The sequence below is a fragment of the Microcebus murinus genome, chromosome X (genome assembly GCF_040939455.1).
Source record: "Microcebus murinus isolate Inina chromosome X, M.murinus_Inina_mat1.0, whole genome shotgun sequence".
Lineage (NCBI taxonomy): Eukaryota > Metazoa > Chordata > Mammalia > Primates > Cheirogaleidae > Microcebus > Microcebus murinus.
The window spans coordinates 100,283,458-100,300,093 of record NC_134136.1 but is presented as its reverse complement, the minus strand read 5'-3'; the positions used below and the strand labels follow the sequence as shown (position 1 = coordinate 100,300,093).

The 16,636-nt window shown below is 34.6% G+C and overlaps 1 pseudogene; it reads left to right on the top strand.

The window, feature by feature from the left end:
• The first annotated feature begins 7,385 nt into the window (after positions 1-7,385).
• Positions 7,386-7,910, top strand: LOC105882305 (E3 ubiquitin-protein ligase RNF4 pseudogene; annotated as a pseudogene).
• The last annotated feature ends 8,726 nt before the right edge of the window (positions 7,911-16,636 follow it).

The window sequence follows — 16,636 nt, the reverse complement described above, 5'->3', positions numbered from 1 at the left end:
TATACAGTACCTGTGAATATTGTCACAGGATCACTAAGTTACCGACAGAGTGCTTTCTGCATTGCATCTGGCATCAGTATGAGTGAAAGGTCATTTCTAAATGCAAATAGGGGAATAAACACATTTATGCAAAGTGGAGTATAACTTTATTCAAGGTAATGAAATCGAGATGTCTAGCTAGTTCCATACAAAAATTGTCACTTTAAAGTCTTCGCATTCACACTGTTGTCTAGCTTAATAAACATTTGTATACTCACAGCAGATTTAATCCTGGAACATGTCTTTTTCTCTCAATTTCCAGTGAGCAAATATGACAAGAAAGTAGATGTGACACTGTTGAAAGGTAAATTGGTGACCTGACACAAACCAAACCTTCATATACGGTTAAAAGTGGTCCTCCTTATAATATCAGGATATTTCAACTCTGTTGACAGGGTAGCCTGAATTTATATTGTAGTGAATTGTTGCCTCAAAGAACTCCTTCAGGGAATTTGCTCCCCTAGATGTTCAAAAAACAGGTAGACTAATAAAGGGTTATAGCAATTCAGGGTAGCCATCTTAGACTCTGAGTTAGTAAATTCCTACCACTGGGCCAGTCTTTTCAACTGGGTTTTAACAATACATCATGAAGAAATTATGTTTATAACCTTTGAGAGTTTTTGGTGCTTTAGGATTAAAAGTCTAAAACTACCAAACAACCAACATCTATATATTTTGCCATAGTTCCCAAAATGTGGCCTCCAAATTCTATCTCCATTAAAGGGTCCAAGGATTCCTCGGGAAAATGGCTGAATTCAGGAATAGGACAGGAAATGTTCAAGATAAGCTTAGGATATTACTGTGCCAGAAAGCAAGAAAGCTACTAAAAACTAATGAGTTAATGTCATGGTGAAGAAACTCCCAGTGAACTAAGATGACACAATTTGAGCATCAAAAAGAATAACAACTTCAATGGATTTAAATATATCAAGTGTATACAAACACATCCATAAATTCATAATGATAATGATACTAAAAATAATTATTATTCACAATTAGAAGTTGCCAGTATACCAACTCATTACTCTGAAAATTCATAAATAAAGGAAAGAATCAAATGTTTATCCTGCCTTTCTTATGCTAAATATATTTCAGGGTTAACAAAACAGTTGATGAGGGAAAGTCTTTCTGTATATAAGCCTTCTGGCTAATTAACACAAAATAAATTCTAAAATCAGAATATCACCATTGTACAGCCATTAATAAAATAATGAGTCTAGAGAAACAGCATGAATGACTGCTAATGCCATTAGATAAAAAGTTGATGGGGAACTTTATTATGGTTAGATGAAAGAGAAAACTCTTAAACTTACTGATCAAATATAGCAGTACTTCAAAGTAGGACAATCAAAATATTATGTCCTTGACATAATACTTAGAAAGTAGCCTGCGAAGTTGCCTACCCCAAATTTAAACCCAAATCCAATCAAGATCTAATCACCTGTTCACAAGATATATAAGGTGTACAAGAACAATTTAAATGACACTATCAGGGAAAACCTTAGCCTAAACCAGAATGTGGGACAGTCTACTGGACAAATGACCTGATTTCTTATGGCATGAAAAGGTGGGGGTGGGAGGAAGGAGACAAAGGGGGGCACCATTATAGAAGAAGCTTGAGACAAGCAACCACATTCAATGTGTGAATTCACAATCACAAAGATATGGAATCAATCTAAGTGCCTATCAACTGATGAGTGGATAATGAAGGTGTGTGTACACACACCATGGAGTACAACTCAGCAATTAGAAAGAATGAAATAATGTCGTTTGCAGTAACTTGAATGGAACTGGAAGCCATTATCCAAAATGAAGTAACTCAGGAACAGAAAAGTAAATGCCCCATGTTCTCACTTATAAGTTGGAGCTAAATTATGGCTACATAAGGGTACATAAGTAGTAAAATGGACATTGGAGACTCACAGGGAGAGGGGAGGGATGAAAAATTACCTGTGGGGAACAATGTATACAACTTAAGTGATGGGTACACCAAAAGCCCAGACTTCACCACTAATACAATGTATACGTGTAAAGGAATTCAATTTGTATTCCTTAAATGTATTAAATTTTTTAAAAGGAAAGAAAAGAAAACATGAAAAAAATTCAATATGTGGAACTTATTTAGATCCTGATTCAAACAAATCAGCTAGACAAAGATAATTTTGAGACATTTGGGAACAACTGAATATACAGTGAATATTAAGTTATACTAAGAAATTACTATTAGAAGAATAAAGTTGAAGGATGCACACTACTTGATTTTAAAACTTACCTTAAAGCTACCATAATCAAGAGTGTGATATTGGTGAAAGGACTGACACATAGATCAATCAAACAACTTAGCATAGAAATAGACCCACACAAATTCTATAAGCAATTGATAAATTTCAAAGTCAGGCTTTGAAGAAAAGATAGTATTTTCAAGAAATGTTGCTGAAGTGAGAAGATTGTGGTTTTGATTTTCATTTCCATTATGATTAGTGATACTGAGCATTTTTTCATATACCTATTGGCCATTTGTTGGGTCATAAGTGTAAAATTCCTGATTTCCTTAAGTTTGACAGTTGATATCTCTGACATTTCACTTTGACACTTGTTGTTTTATTTTCCTATTGTGAAGGTACATCCTCAGTCTTTCAAATGCACATTTTGTCTTGTGATTATCTTTCACATTTTTAAGAGCCATTTTTATGAAACCGTGGATAAGTAAAGAATTCATGTTATTTTCAAATGTGAGTTCCACCATGAAACCAAAGCAGTGCAGACAGCTCAAAATATCAACTGTTTGGGAAGGATATGGCTAATGACCACACAGTGCATCGATGATTTGAGAAGTTCCCTTCTGGTAATTTTAATTCTGAAAGTGAGATATGTGGGTGACCCGTGACCAAGGTGGATAACGATGAAAGCAAATCCATCTCAACTTATACGTGAATTAGCAGCAAGGTTTAATGTTATTATACCAATACTGGACCACTTAAATCAAATGGGCAAGGTAAAGAAGCTGGGTGGATGAGTACTGCATGAATTAAATGACCATCAGAAGAGAAATCGTCTCGAAGCTTGCCTTTCTTTGCTGTCACAACATAAAGGTGAATGATTTCTACACCACATTGTTATATGTGATGAAAAATGGATTCTTTTTGACATTTTCAAGCATTCATCACAATGGTTGGATAAAGATAAAATGCCAAAACACAGTCCAAAACCAAATGTTCATCAAAAAAGGCTAATAATGTCTATTTGGTGGTCCAGCACTGGTATTATCCACAATGGCTTCATGAGACTTGGTCAACTGATTACAGTGGATGTCTACTGCAACTAATTGGATGAAATTATGAGGATGCTTGTGACTAATCAGCTGAGACTGGTCAATAGAAACAGGCTAAGCCTCTTGCAAGACCACATGTTGCAAAAAACAACACTGTTCAAACTACAGAGGCTGGACTTGGAAACTCTCTGTCTTCCACCGTATTCACCAGACCTTGCACCAACTGACTACCACTTCTTCCAGGCTTTGAACCACTTCTTACATGGAAAAAATATTCAATTCTCAATAAGCTGTGAAAAAAGGCCTTTTGCGATTTCATCGCCACTCGCTCTCCAGTCTTCTTCACTTCAGTCATAAACAAGCAACCGTTAAGATGGCAAAACTATGTCGATAGTTTAGGTGCATACTTAGATTAATTGTACTGGTTCTTGTTTGAGATATAATAAATTAAACTTTTGATTTGAAATCAGACATTTCATATTTAATGACCTAATATATGTTTTCTTTTAGAAATGTCTATTCATATCTTTTGCCCACATTTTAATCAGATTTTTTTTGCTATAGAGTTCTTTGAGTTTTTTATATATTTTGGTTACTATTATAGTTCCAGACTTGATTATTATACATTATATGTTTCCATCAAAATATCACATGCACCCCATAAGTATACACGACAATTATGTATCCATAAAAATTAAAAATAAATTTTAAATAAATTGTTAAAACAAATGGTCAGGAATTTCCAAAAAAAAAAGCTTTGACCGATGCCTCAAACCTTGTACAAAATTAATTCAAAATGGATCATAAGCACAAATGTAAATTTTTTTTTTTTTTTTTTTGAGACAGAGTCTCGCTTTGTTGCCCAGGCTAGAGTGAGTGCCATGGCGTCAGCCTAGCTCACAGCAACCTCAAACTCCTGGCTCAAGCAATCCTGCTGCCTCAGCCTCCCAAGTAGCTGGGACTACAGGCATGCGCCACCATGCCCGGCTAATTTTTTTTGTATATATATTAGTTGGCCAATTAATTTCTTTCTATTTATAGTAGAGACGGGGTCTCACTCTTGCTCAGGCTGGTTTTGAACTCCTGACCTTGAGCAATCCGCCCGCCTCAGCCTCCCAGAGAGCTAGGATTACAGGCGTGAGCCACCGCGCCCGGCACAAATGTAAATTTTAAAATTATAAAACTTTTACAAGAAAACAGAGGAGAAAATCTTTATGATCTTGGGTTAGACAGAGTTCTGATCCACAAAAGAAAAAAAGAGATAAATTGGAATTTCTGAAAATTGAAAACTCTTGCTCTTTATAAAAAAAGTATTGTTAGTTGACAAATAATAATTATGCATATTTGTCAGGTACAATGTGATTTTTTTGATGTATGTAAACATTGTATAAAGATTTAGTCAAGCTAATTAGCATATCCATCACCTCACCAAATTATTTTGTTTGTGGTGAGAATGTTAAAAACTTATTCTTTTAGCAATTTTGAAATATACAACACATTATTGTTAACTGTGGTCACCATGTAGTTCAACAGATCACTAAAACTTATTCCTCCAATATAACTGAGACTTTGTACCCTTTGATCAACTTCCTCCATCCCTTTTCCCACCCCTGACCCACTGGTAGCCACCTTTCTACTCTCTGTTTTGCTCTTCAAAAAGCAATATAAAGACATGAAAAAGGCAAGCTACAGGCTGAGAAAACATGTGCATATCACTTATCCAATGAAGAACAACATATATTAAATAGAATATATAAAGAGTTCTCAAAATTCAACAATAAGGAGATAGACAATTCATTTTTTTTAAATGGGCAAAAGGTTTGAACAGATACTTCACCAAAGAAGATATATGAAATGCAAATAAGCATACCAAAAGATGCTTAGCATCATTAGTCATTAGCAAAATGCAAATTAGAATTACAAGAAGAGACCACTATATACCTATTAGGAAGGCTACAATAAAAATACTAAAAGCCTGACAATATAAAGTGCAGATGAAAACGAGGAGCAACTGGAGATCTCATAAATTGTAAAAATGTAAAATGGTACAGCCACTCTGGAAATAGTTTGGCAATTTCTTAAAAAGTTAAGAATTGGTGAATCTCAAATGCATTATGCTAAGTGAAAAAAACAAAATCGAAAGATTACATTCTATATAATATATTTATATGGCATTTTAGAAACAGCAAAGCTATAGAGACTGATAACAGATCGGTGGTTTCTTTCACCGTTAGGAATGGGAGGAGGGTTTGATTACAAGTGAGCAGCACAAGGGAATTTTTGGTGCTGAGAGAACTGTTCTGTATCCTAACCATGGAGGTTGTTAGAGAATTCTGTGCATATGGCAAATCTCATAGAAGTGCACACACACACACACACACACACACACACACACACACACACATCTGGCTCTAGGCCCGCCCTAATGCCAACTTGACCCCCATGAACCAAGGCTCCAGGCAGATACTCACATACAAGACGTACAAATGACTAAGAAGTATATGAAAAGGTGCTAAATACCATTATTCATCAGGGAAATGCAAATCAAAACCATACACAAAAAGTGGAACATAAAAAGGTATACATACACACAAAATTACTGCATGTAAATTAAAACATTAGAAAACTTTTAAAAATTAATTTTAAAAAAGAAATGTCATTAAATTTATTAACTGTGTTAGTGGCATGATGATGATATGATATTAAAAACCAAAAGATCAGTTAGATGTGCTTGTAAAAATGGCAACAAGAATTCCTCCCATTCCCCACATGCCTCTGTGCAATGTGACTTTGTCCTTTTCCCATCCAGAGGTAGAATATATTTTGCACCCCTTGACTCTGGGATGGCCTTGTGACTTGCTGTGACCAATAGAATGCAACAGGAAGTGGTGATGTATGACTTCCAAGGATAAAGCTTATGAAACCTGTTTTCTCTCTCTTGGAACCCTGAGACCATCACCTTGTTGTGAAAAAGCCAGGTTTAGCTTATTGGGGGGTGAGAGGCCATATGGAGAAAAACGAAGATGCTTCAGCCTACAGCTAGCACCAAATGCCAGACATTTGAGTGGGGCCATTTTGAATCCCCCAGCCCAAGTTTAGTTGACAGCCAATTGAAAATGCATGGGTAAGCTCAGATAACATTACATGGAGCTGACATAAGCCACACAGCTAAATTCACACAAAATCGCAAAATCATGCAATAAGTACTGGGGTGGTTTGTTATTTAGCAATCAATTAGTGTAACAGAAATATACTGAGATATTCAAGGACAAAATTACACAATACCTAAAATTTAAAATACCTCTGGAAAAGGAGAGAATAAATGAAAAAAGGCAAAATATTAGAAATTGGTGAAAGCAGTTATATTGGATTTTATTACATTATTCTATTTTTATGCATGTTTAGAAAATTCCTCAATAAAAAGACTTAATAACTTATACTTTGAAAATAATTATGATAATAAACTATTTGCTTATGTTTCTATAACATAAATAATAAACAAAATGAAAATAAAAAACAATAAACCAAGTATAATCTTGCCAAGTAGGGCAAAGAAAATAATAAAAATATCTTTATCCAAAAGATTAATTTAAAGCCTTTTGTCATATGCTGAATTCTATTTTCAACTGGCATCACGAAGTCAGAATTGTTCTATATAGAGAGAAGGTTAATACTTTTCTAGCTCTTATATTACAGAAACTTATGGTGTTTTTCTTCATTGAGTTTACCACTTTTATATTTTAGCCACCTTAACAAATAAGAGAACAAGCAATATTTTGAGCACAAGTATCTCATCCTTAAATATCCCAAGCTTATCCACAGTGTTTTAAGAATCAAAAAGGTGATTCTCCTTGGTGGCTTGTGAAGGTGCTTCCTCTCTCACGTGCTTTGGCAACAGCACCTGCGGAACAAACCAGCTCCAAGACATGAAGATACTGGAAATCTCTATTAGCTCCAAATTCAAGTCAGAGGATGAGCAATTAATGGGCATGAAAGGCTGAGGACATTTGACTTCCCTGCAAACCTCAGTAGAGATCACTTCTTTTTCTTTTTCAAATTGGTGCCACAGAACACAATGAGTACAAAAAAGTGTCATAGTGGAATAATAAATTCTAGCCAAGCCCAGAAGTGAAATCAGGAAGCAAACTCCATCCTCAAGATTCCCTTGGAAGCAGAACCCATAGAACCCATGGAAATTGATGGAGATGAATTATAGACCTCTTCTGTGAATCTTTAGAGCCCATGGATGTCAACCTGACTCACAGTGACTCTGTTGCGATTGCAGACAGAGTCTGCAAAAGGAGAATGCCAAGGAGGAATGTGAAGGGGCTGTGCCAGGACCATGCCAACAGCTGTGTGGTGAGTAATGATGATGAGAAATCATCCGGGGACAGAGACATATTTGTGACCATCCACACTCCCAGAAATGGATGAAGGACCTAAAGGACTCAGGCTTTCTGCTACAGTCAGTTGTCTGATTTTCATGGAGGGATACTCAGAGATTGTGCAGAATATACGTTTCATTGTTTCTACAGAATGTGGCCATGTCTTCTGTAGCCAGTACCTCCATCTTCCTTTAAGAATTGTCCAACTTTCCTAACACTTGTCCAATTCATAGGAAAAAGAGATCAACTGTAAACAGTACACTCCATTTATTAATATATATGAAGTATTCAGAGCTGCTCAGGAGCAACAGATGGACAGCCAGCCAGCCTGGCTGGATTTTCCACAGGGTACCTCCCTCCATTTTCCTGAGCTCAAGAAGACTATGTCAAAATCAATATCTGATATGTAAAGTGCTCCTTTGTTTCCAATCCCGTCTTAGCTCCTTTTGTTATCTCCAGTTTGATGCTATGGTGCTGGACCCAGGGGCATCCTAGGCCAGGCTCTCTCTCTGCTCATCTAGGGTAGTCTCATTCCAGGGTAGAGGAAAGGGAGTCAGGCACACTGGAATTGAAAATCATGGTTCCAGTATGTTTCTGGAACCTACATGATTGCCAAGAAATTTTCCTTGTTTGGAGTGTTTGCCCCAGCTCTCCCAGGCATGCCACCTTTTGTCCCAAGTATCTGCCAGTTGACCAGTCAACCTGTGACATGCTGACCAAACCAGACACAATCCACCCATCTTGGGTATCCCAGGTGCAAGAGAATCCCCCTAAGACCCTGGAAATACTAACCACTGGACTTTTTCTTCTTCTGTTGAGAGTCAGAGGTCACCCATAATTCTGCCTGTACATTATCATTGATGTGCAGTAATTTCTGCAAATCAAGAGACCCTTTGTAGGGCAATCCCGTTTCCTGAGAACAATAAAGTACAAAAAATCCCATTCTTTACCTAAAAAAAACCTTCCCTGAATCTCCTATCAAGAATGTGCTCTTAATTTTTAGTTTATCAGTCAGATAAAGAATTTGCATGAGCAAGTAGATATGAAATGTTGAATATATCCACAGGTTTCCACAGAAAGCCAATCACATCTGAATATGAATGCTTCTCTTAGCTCAACATCATTATAAGCAAAAAAAAAATAATAATTGTGAGCTCTTCATCACCTGTGGAGGCTGAATTTGAAAGAGCACTAACAAATGAAATAGGAAACATTAACACATATTACATGCTAGTAGTAAATAGAGGTGATAGTGAAGCTACCATTAAATTATTAGTTTCATTCTCATTTCTATCTGGCTATTGGAGAGATTAAAAAACTGGGGAGAGAGAGAGAGAAAATAAAATAAAGTATGTAAGAAACCTAGAATAACTCACAAGAACAAAATTAGAATAGGAAATTTTAAAGAACAGATGAAAATGGTCAAATATATCTACACTTTTCAAGAGCACATAATGTGACTCTGATACATGCCAGAGTTGAGAATCACTGTAAAATAAACAAGTTTAAAAATAAATAAGGATAATTTAATTTACAGGAAATCAAACCTCCTAGTCAAAATTAGTGCTTTAATTTTTTAAAGGCAATATGTTTCACATCAAGGTAATTATTTAGCGCCTGTTAGTGTCAGTCCTGAACAAGCCATTACCCCAAACTATCTCATTTAATGCAGAAATCACTCCAAAGTAGTTGAAACGAAAACGAAGCCTCAGAGAAGATAAAAAATAAACTCAGATCTCTGCCATGCATTTTTCTCATTGTTCCCAGTGCACCTTACCAATTTTTGTGCTGAATTCAGAGAAATGAGTATCATATTGGGATGTCTCAGATAAAATGAAATCACATTAGCAATGCAAAATATTTCTCTTTCTACTATGTGCAAGGGTCTTAATCAACTAAATTCAACTGATACAATTTGAGGCACATTCAGGTCAAAAAGGGCAAGAGGATTATAAATGGCCAGAAAGTACCATTATGATATGGGGAAGATGTATCTTTGATCTCCTTCTACAGATGCTTCAACAATTTTGTGCCTGTCTCCTAAATTTTAGCCTTTGCTATCCTCTGCTCAGTGTTTTCCTTCTGCTCACTGTGTCATTTGCCCTGAGGTACACCATATGTTCTGAACCTCAACTGACCATCTCCTCATCTTTAAAATCTGCATTTAGTCTATTCCTAGGCCTCTTTTTGGTAACCAGCTCAAAAATTAAGGTTAATTCCTTAACCGAACTTAAAGAAAAAAGTGAGAAATATTTGGAACTATGGGAATTTTAGACAATATAGCAAGGTCAATGGTAAAATAGATTTGTCTGTCCAAAAAGAATATACATAAGATCAATGAAACAAAAAGATGGTTTTTTAAAAGATAAACAAAATAGGCACATCTTTAGCCAGACTAAGGAGAAAAACAGAGAAGACCCAAATAAATAAAATCAGAGATGAAAAAGGAGGCATTACAACAAATACTGCAGAAATCCAAAGGATCATTAGAGACTACTATGAGCAACTATATGCCAATAAATTGGAAAACCTCGAAGAAATGGATAAATTCCTAAGACACATACAACCTACCAAGGTTGAACCAGGAAGAAATCTAAAACCTGAATAAACCAGTAACAACTAACAACATATAAGCAGTAATAAGATGTCTCCCATTAAAGAATACCCCAGGGCCTGATGGCTTCACTGTTGAATTCTACCAAGCATTCAAAAAACAACTAATACCAATCCTACTTAAATTATTCCAAAAAAATCAAGGAAAAAATCAAGAGGATACTCCCAAACTTACTCTATAAGGGCTGCATTGCCCTGATACCAGATCAGACAATGACACAATAACAATAACAACAAAACTATGGGCCAATTCCTCTGATGAACATAGATGCAAAAATCCTCAACAAAATACTAGCAAACGTAATTCAATAATACATTAAAAACATTATTCATCATGATCAATTGGGATTCATCCTAGGGATGCAAGGATGGTTCAACATATACAAATCAATCAATATGACATATGTTCTGTATCAACAGAACGAAGGACAAAAACCATATGATCATTTCAATGGATGCTGAAAAAGATTTGATAATATTCAACATCCTTTCATGATAAAAACTCTCAAAAAACTGGGTATAGAAGAAACTTACCTCAACATGATATAAACCATATATGACAGATTCACAGCTAGTGCCATAGTGAATGGGGGAAAACTAAAAGCCTTTTCTATAAAGTCTGGAACAAGATAAAGATGGCCACTTTCACCACTATTATTCAACATAGTACTGGAAGATCTGGCTAGAGCAATCAGACAAGAGAAAGAAATAAAGGATATCCAAATTGGATAGGAAGAAGTCAAATTATCTTTGTTTCCAGATGATATGATCTCATTTCTAGATAAACCTAAAGACTCTACCCAAAACTATTAGAACTGATAAATAAATTCAGTAAAGTTGCAGGATACAAAATCCACACTCCAAAATTAATAGCATTTCTATGTGCCAAGAGTTAACAATCTGAAAAAGAAACCAAGAAAATCATCCCAACAATAGTTACAAATAAAATTAAATACCTAAGAATAAACTTAATAAAAAAGTGAAAGATCTCTATAATGAAAACTATAAAACATTGATGAAGAATTTGGAAAGAACACACAAAAAAAGGAAAGATATTCCATGCTCATGGATTGATAGAACCAATATTGTTAAAATGCCCATACTACCCAAAGAAATCCACAGATTCAGTGCCATCCCCATTAAAATATCAATGACATTCTTCAAAAAAATAGAAAAAAAATCCTGAAATTTATATAGAACCATAAAATATCCATAGTAGCCAAAGCCATCCTGAGCAAAAAGAAAAAAACTGGAGGAATCACATTACCTGACTTTAAATTATACTTCAGAGCTGTAGTAACCAAACCAGCATGGTACTTGTATAAAAACAGACACATACACCAATGGAACAGAATAGAGAACCAAGAAAGAAATCCATATATCTATAGTGAACTTATCTTCTACAAAGATGCCAATAACACATAGTGGGGAAAGGACAATCTCTTCAATAAATTGTGCTGGGAAAACTAGATATCCACATGCAGAAGAATGAAATTAAACCCTTATCTCTTGCTATAACAAAAATCAAATCAAAATGTATTAAAGACTTAAATCTAAGACCTGAAAATATGAAGAAAACATAGGGAAAATGCTCCAGGACATTAGTCTGGGCAAGGACTTCTTGAGTAATACCCTCAAAGCACAAGCAACCAAAACAAAATTGAACAAATGAGATAATATCAAGCTAAAAGGCATCTGCATAGTAAAGGAAACAAATGAAGAGACAATCCACAGAATCGGAGAAAATATTTACAAACTATCTATCTGACAAGAGATTAATAACTAGAATATATAAGGCATTCCAAAAATTGATAGAAAAAAAATCAAATAATCTGATTTAAAAATGGGCAAAGATTCTGAATAGACATTCCTTAAAAGACGACATATAAATGGCCAACAGGTATATGAAAAAATGCTCAACATCATTAGTCGTAAGAGAAATACAAATGAAAAGTACAATGAGATATTCTCTCACCCCAGTTAAAATGGCTTTTATAAAAAGACAGGCAATAAAGAATGCGGGGGAGGGTGTGGAGAAAGGAGAACCTTCATACACTGTTAGTGGGAATGTAAATTAGTGCAACCACTATGGAGAACAGTATGGAGCTTCCTCTAAAAACTAAAAATAGAACTACCATATAACCCAGCAATCCTACTGCTGGATATACATCTAAAAGTCAAGAAATCAGTATATCGAAAAGATATCTACATTCTCATGTTTACTGCTGCACTATTCAAAACAGGGAAGATTTTGAATCAACCTAATTTTCCATCAATGGATGAATGGATAAAGAAATTGTGGTGCATACACACAGTGGAATATAATATAGTCACAAAAAGAATGAAATCCTGCTATTTGCAGCACCATAGATGGAACTGGAGAATGTTATGTTAAGTGAAATAAGCCAAGCACAGAAAGACAAATCTCACAAGTTCTCATTCATATGTGGGAGATATATATCAAAAACAATTGAGCTCATATAGACAGAGAGTAGAACGATGGTTCCCAGAGGCTGGGAGGGGTAGTGGGGAGCAGAGGATAAAGTGGGTATGGTTAATGAGTACAAAAATTTAGTTAGATAGAATGAACAATATTTAATAGAAACAACAAAGTGACTATAATCAACAAGTTAGGATATACTTTTAAATAACTAAAAGAGTGGAATTGGAATGTTTCTAACACAAAGAAATATTAAATGCCTGAGGTGATGGGCCCTGTTTTATTTTCGTGAAAACATGGTAGGTTTCAAATGGGATGAGTGATAGTACAGCTTTTCTAAAAACATACCAACCTTGCCTATTAATAAACATGAGGAATTTGTGATAAATGAGAAGCTCTTTAGCAATTCTATTAATATATATCTCTGTATGAGATCAAATAAGAAAGAGAAGAGTAACTCAGTTTCTTAAGTGCAAAACATGGTTTGATGGGAAAATTCATTTTCTATGGACAGGTAAGTGAGGGAGCTTATAGGAGCCAAAGGGACGCCCAATGCTAATGAAGTTGAAGAAACTGAGCCTCAAAAAGGCTATGTAAATGGTCCATGACACATAGCTTGTAAATGTTGGATCTAACACTTCTGCTCTTTGATCTGCTATAAAGTTTACAGAATGGAAAACATTTTCCAATAAATAACATGCCAATGATGAAAATGAAAAAAGGACAAAGTACAGAAAGAAAGCTGGGGAAAGATATAAAGTATCCAACTCAGACCCCAACCATACTGATAAATGAAGCACCCTTTTATTCTGTTGTTGAACAAACATTTATGGATTATAACTGTTTGCTACATACCAGAGATTCAGAGAAGATGGGGAAAAATGAAGAAAAAAAAATTCCTACCCACCAATGTTTCATGGTCTTGGGCTGTATTTCTTAAACTAAAATGCTTTGATGGACATCAGAGGGTTCTTAAACCCATTAAAATTTTTGGAAAACTTTATGGGTGTATGATTTTATTTTCTGGAAAGAGAATATCAGATTTTTAAGGAGTATGATGATGTGAGACTCAAAATAAATAAATAACCATTGATTCTAATACAACTCAGTAACAGGTAGTATCAGTAATCTTAAATATAATTTTCCCACATAAGTTATTTAAATGATCAATTTCTCAAAATCAATTGAGCAACAATTTGTTAGTTACTATTTTTACAGCATAGGAAAATCTTATAAATCCTTGAAAGGACAGAAGAAATAATTATCTGTCACAAAGTAAATTACAACTTTATATTTTACAGAACCCATTCAAATAATTAAAGTCATTTAAATATGACAGGATTATATAAAATGATTTTAAATATCATTTAACAAATTAAAGATGGTTTATCCTTGTGAGACAAAGATAAAGGAATTGTTATGGTGAACTGAATTACCTTAAGAAATGAGTGGGAAATCAATCTAGTATGCTCAAACATACAAGGTTTACCAATGTTCCTTCAGGCAACTGTATACTTTTTCATCCAAAGAAAAATTTTTAAATTAAATTTTATTGCATATAATCAAGGTATACAACATGATGTTATAGAATGCATATAGACAGTAGAACAACTATTATGATGAAGCAAATTAATATATCCATAATCTCACACAGTTATCCATTTTGTGTGTGTGACCAGAGCAGCTAAAATCTACTCATTTAGCAGAATCCGCAATGCAGTACAATTTTATGAGCTATAATCCTCATGTGGTACATTATGTCACTAGATTGGTTCATCTTATATATCTTCAACTTTGTATCCTCTGACATATATTTATTTCCCCATTTCATTCTCCTGCCCTTGGTACCCACTGTTTTATTCTCTCTGTATATTTGACTTTTTAAAAAGATTAATGACAAATATTGATAAGGGTATGAAGAAAAGAGAACCCTTGTACACTGTTGGTGGGAATTCATATTGGTGTAGTCATTATGGGAAACAGTATGGAGGTTCCTAAAGAAATTAAAAATAGAATTATGATCCAGCAATTCCCCTCCTGGATATATGCTCAAAAGAAATAAAATCACCACCTCATAAAGACATCTGCACTCCTGTGTTTACTGCAACATGATACACAATAGCCAAGATATGGAAACAAGTTAAGTGTCCATCAACAGATGAATGAATAAAGAAAATGTGGCACGTGAGACACAAAGAGAATATTATTCAGCCTTACAAAAGGAGATTCTGCCATTTGCCACAATGTGGATGAACCTAGAGGACATTATGCAAACAGGAACATGTTTGATAGTGAAAATGAACACTAAAAATAATTAACGGTCATGAACCAGGATATACAGTCAACTGAATGTTGTTGAATATATTGAAATATTAAATTTGAATTTTTGTTATTGTTACTGTATTGGGTCCTTTTCATGTCATTTGCTTTGTTTCTTTTTCTTTTACTTTATTGAAGGCCTCAGACCTAGAGCCCTATAATCATATATAAACCAACCTTATATGTTGACCAATTTATGCAAATTTGTAAATGCAATTTTCATGAGACTGTGTTTTTTTCCTAAAGTCTTTACCTACCAATTTTACTTTCTCTTCAAGAATAAAATAAAATAAAATAAAATAAATCTAGCTGCATGCAAGGACGAAGATTCTTACAGGATCCAATATAAACCCCATAAATCTCTCCACACCCGAAACTCGTAGATAATCATGCTATGTTTTGAACTAACCCCACCTCTAAACTAGGAAATCTCAAGTCCCTAATATGATGCCTCTACAAAACAAAGAAATCAATTAAAAATAATATCATATTTAACTTTTCTTTAGTTCTTTTATTCCTTGTTGCCAATCGTTTTATCATACCCATGAACTAATGACTTGATTCTAAGTAGATTCTATCTTTTGTCCTTTATTTCTAACAAGATCTTAGAGATTCCTTAGAGCCTAAATTATTGGCATGAAGTTTCTGTCTACCAACGAAAACCACTAAGAAGGACATTCTTATTGACATCTAATAGTTTGTCCCTTGTTAATTTATTAATAATTCGTTTTTAAATTGATAATTTATCATTCCCAATAAAAGCGAAGATCTACTAGAGAGAGCTGTGGGGCTGAGTTGAGCTATGTGTTCTGATTAGTATTGCCTTCTACACATACTTTCATTATTACTGTTTTTTAGAAAATAGTCAATCTTATAAATGTCTGGCAAATTTAAGAACAAAACATTACCACTTGGGGATGTGGGGAGAGATGAAAAACAATAAAATATGTCCCCAAATCAGAGGGAGTGGTTGGAAATATGTCAATGTAAACTCAACCAGAAATAATATTCTACATATTTAAAAAGCTGAAGTACATTGGTGCTGGCAAAAATAACTGCACATCCTACAATGATTTAGTCATCAACTGGCTATACATACATATGCACACACACTCTCACACATGCTAAATCCAGTTATAGATCAATACTCCAAAATGACCTAAAGATATTTTGCTTTGCTTTAGATCCATAAGGAGGTTTTCTCACAGTATTCCTCTAAACTGATTCAGGAAGAGCCTTCCTGAAATTATGCTAAAATGGGAATTCTGGGAAAAAAACCCTATTTGTTGAGTCTACGATGCAGTTAATAATAATTTCCAAAACAAGTTTAAAGTAATAAAAAGTTGATGGGACTAGTACTATAAAACCTGTCACATAAATGCAAAGAGGACATAACACACACATACACATACTAGCTTCCACATAAAATCTTGCTATCAGATAAAATATAGCTTTGGGGCTAAAAAGGGGAGAGTGAATGAGTCCTATCTCTGGCAATATCCATAAATAATTTACTGCTAGCTTGTAAACAATAGAGCAGCACAGTATGAATGCCAAAGAGGGTCTTTA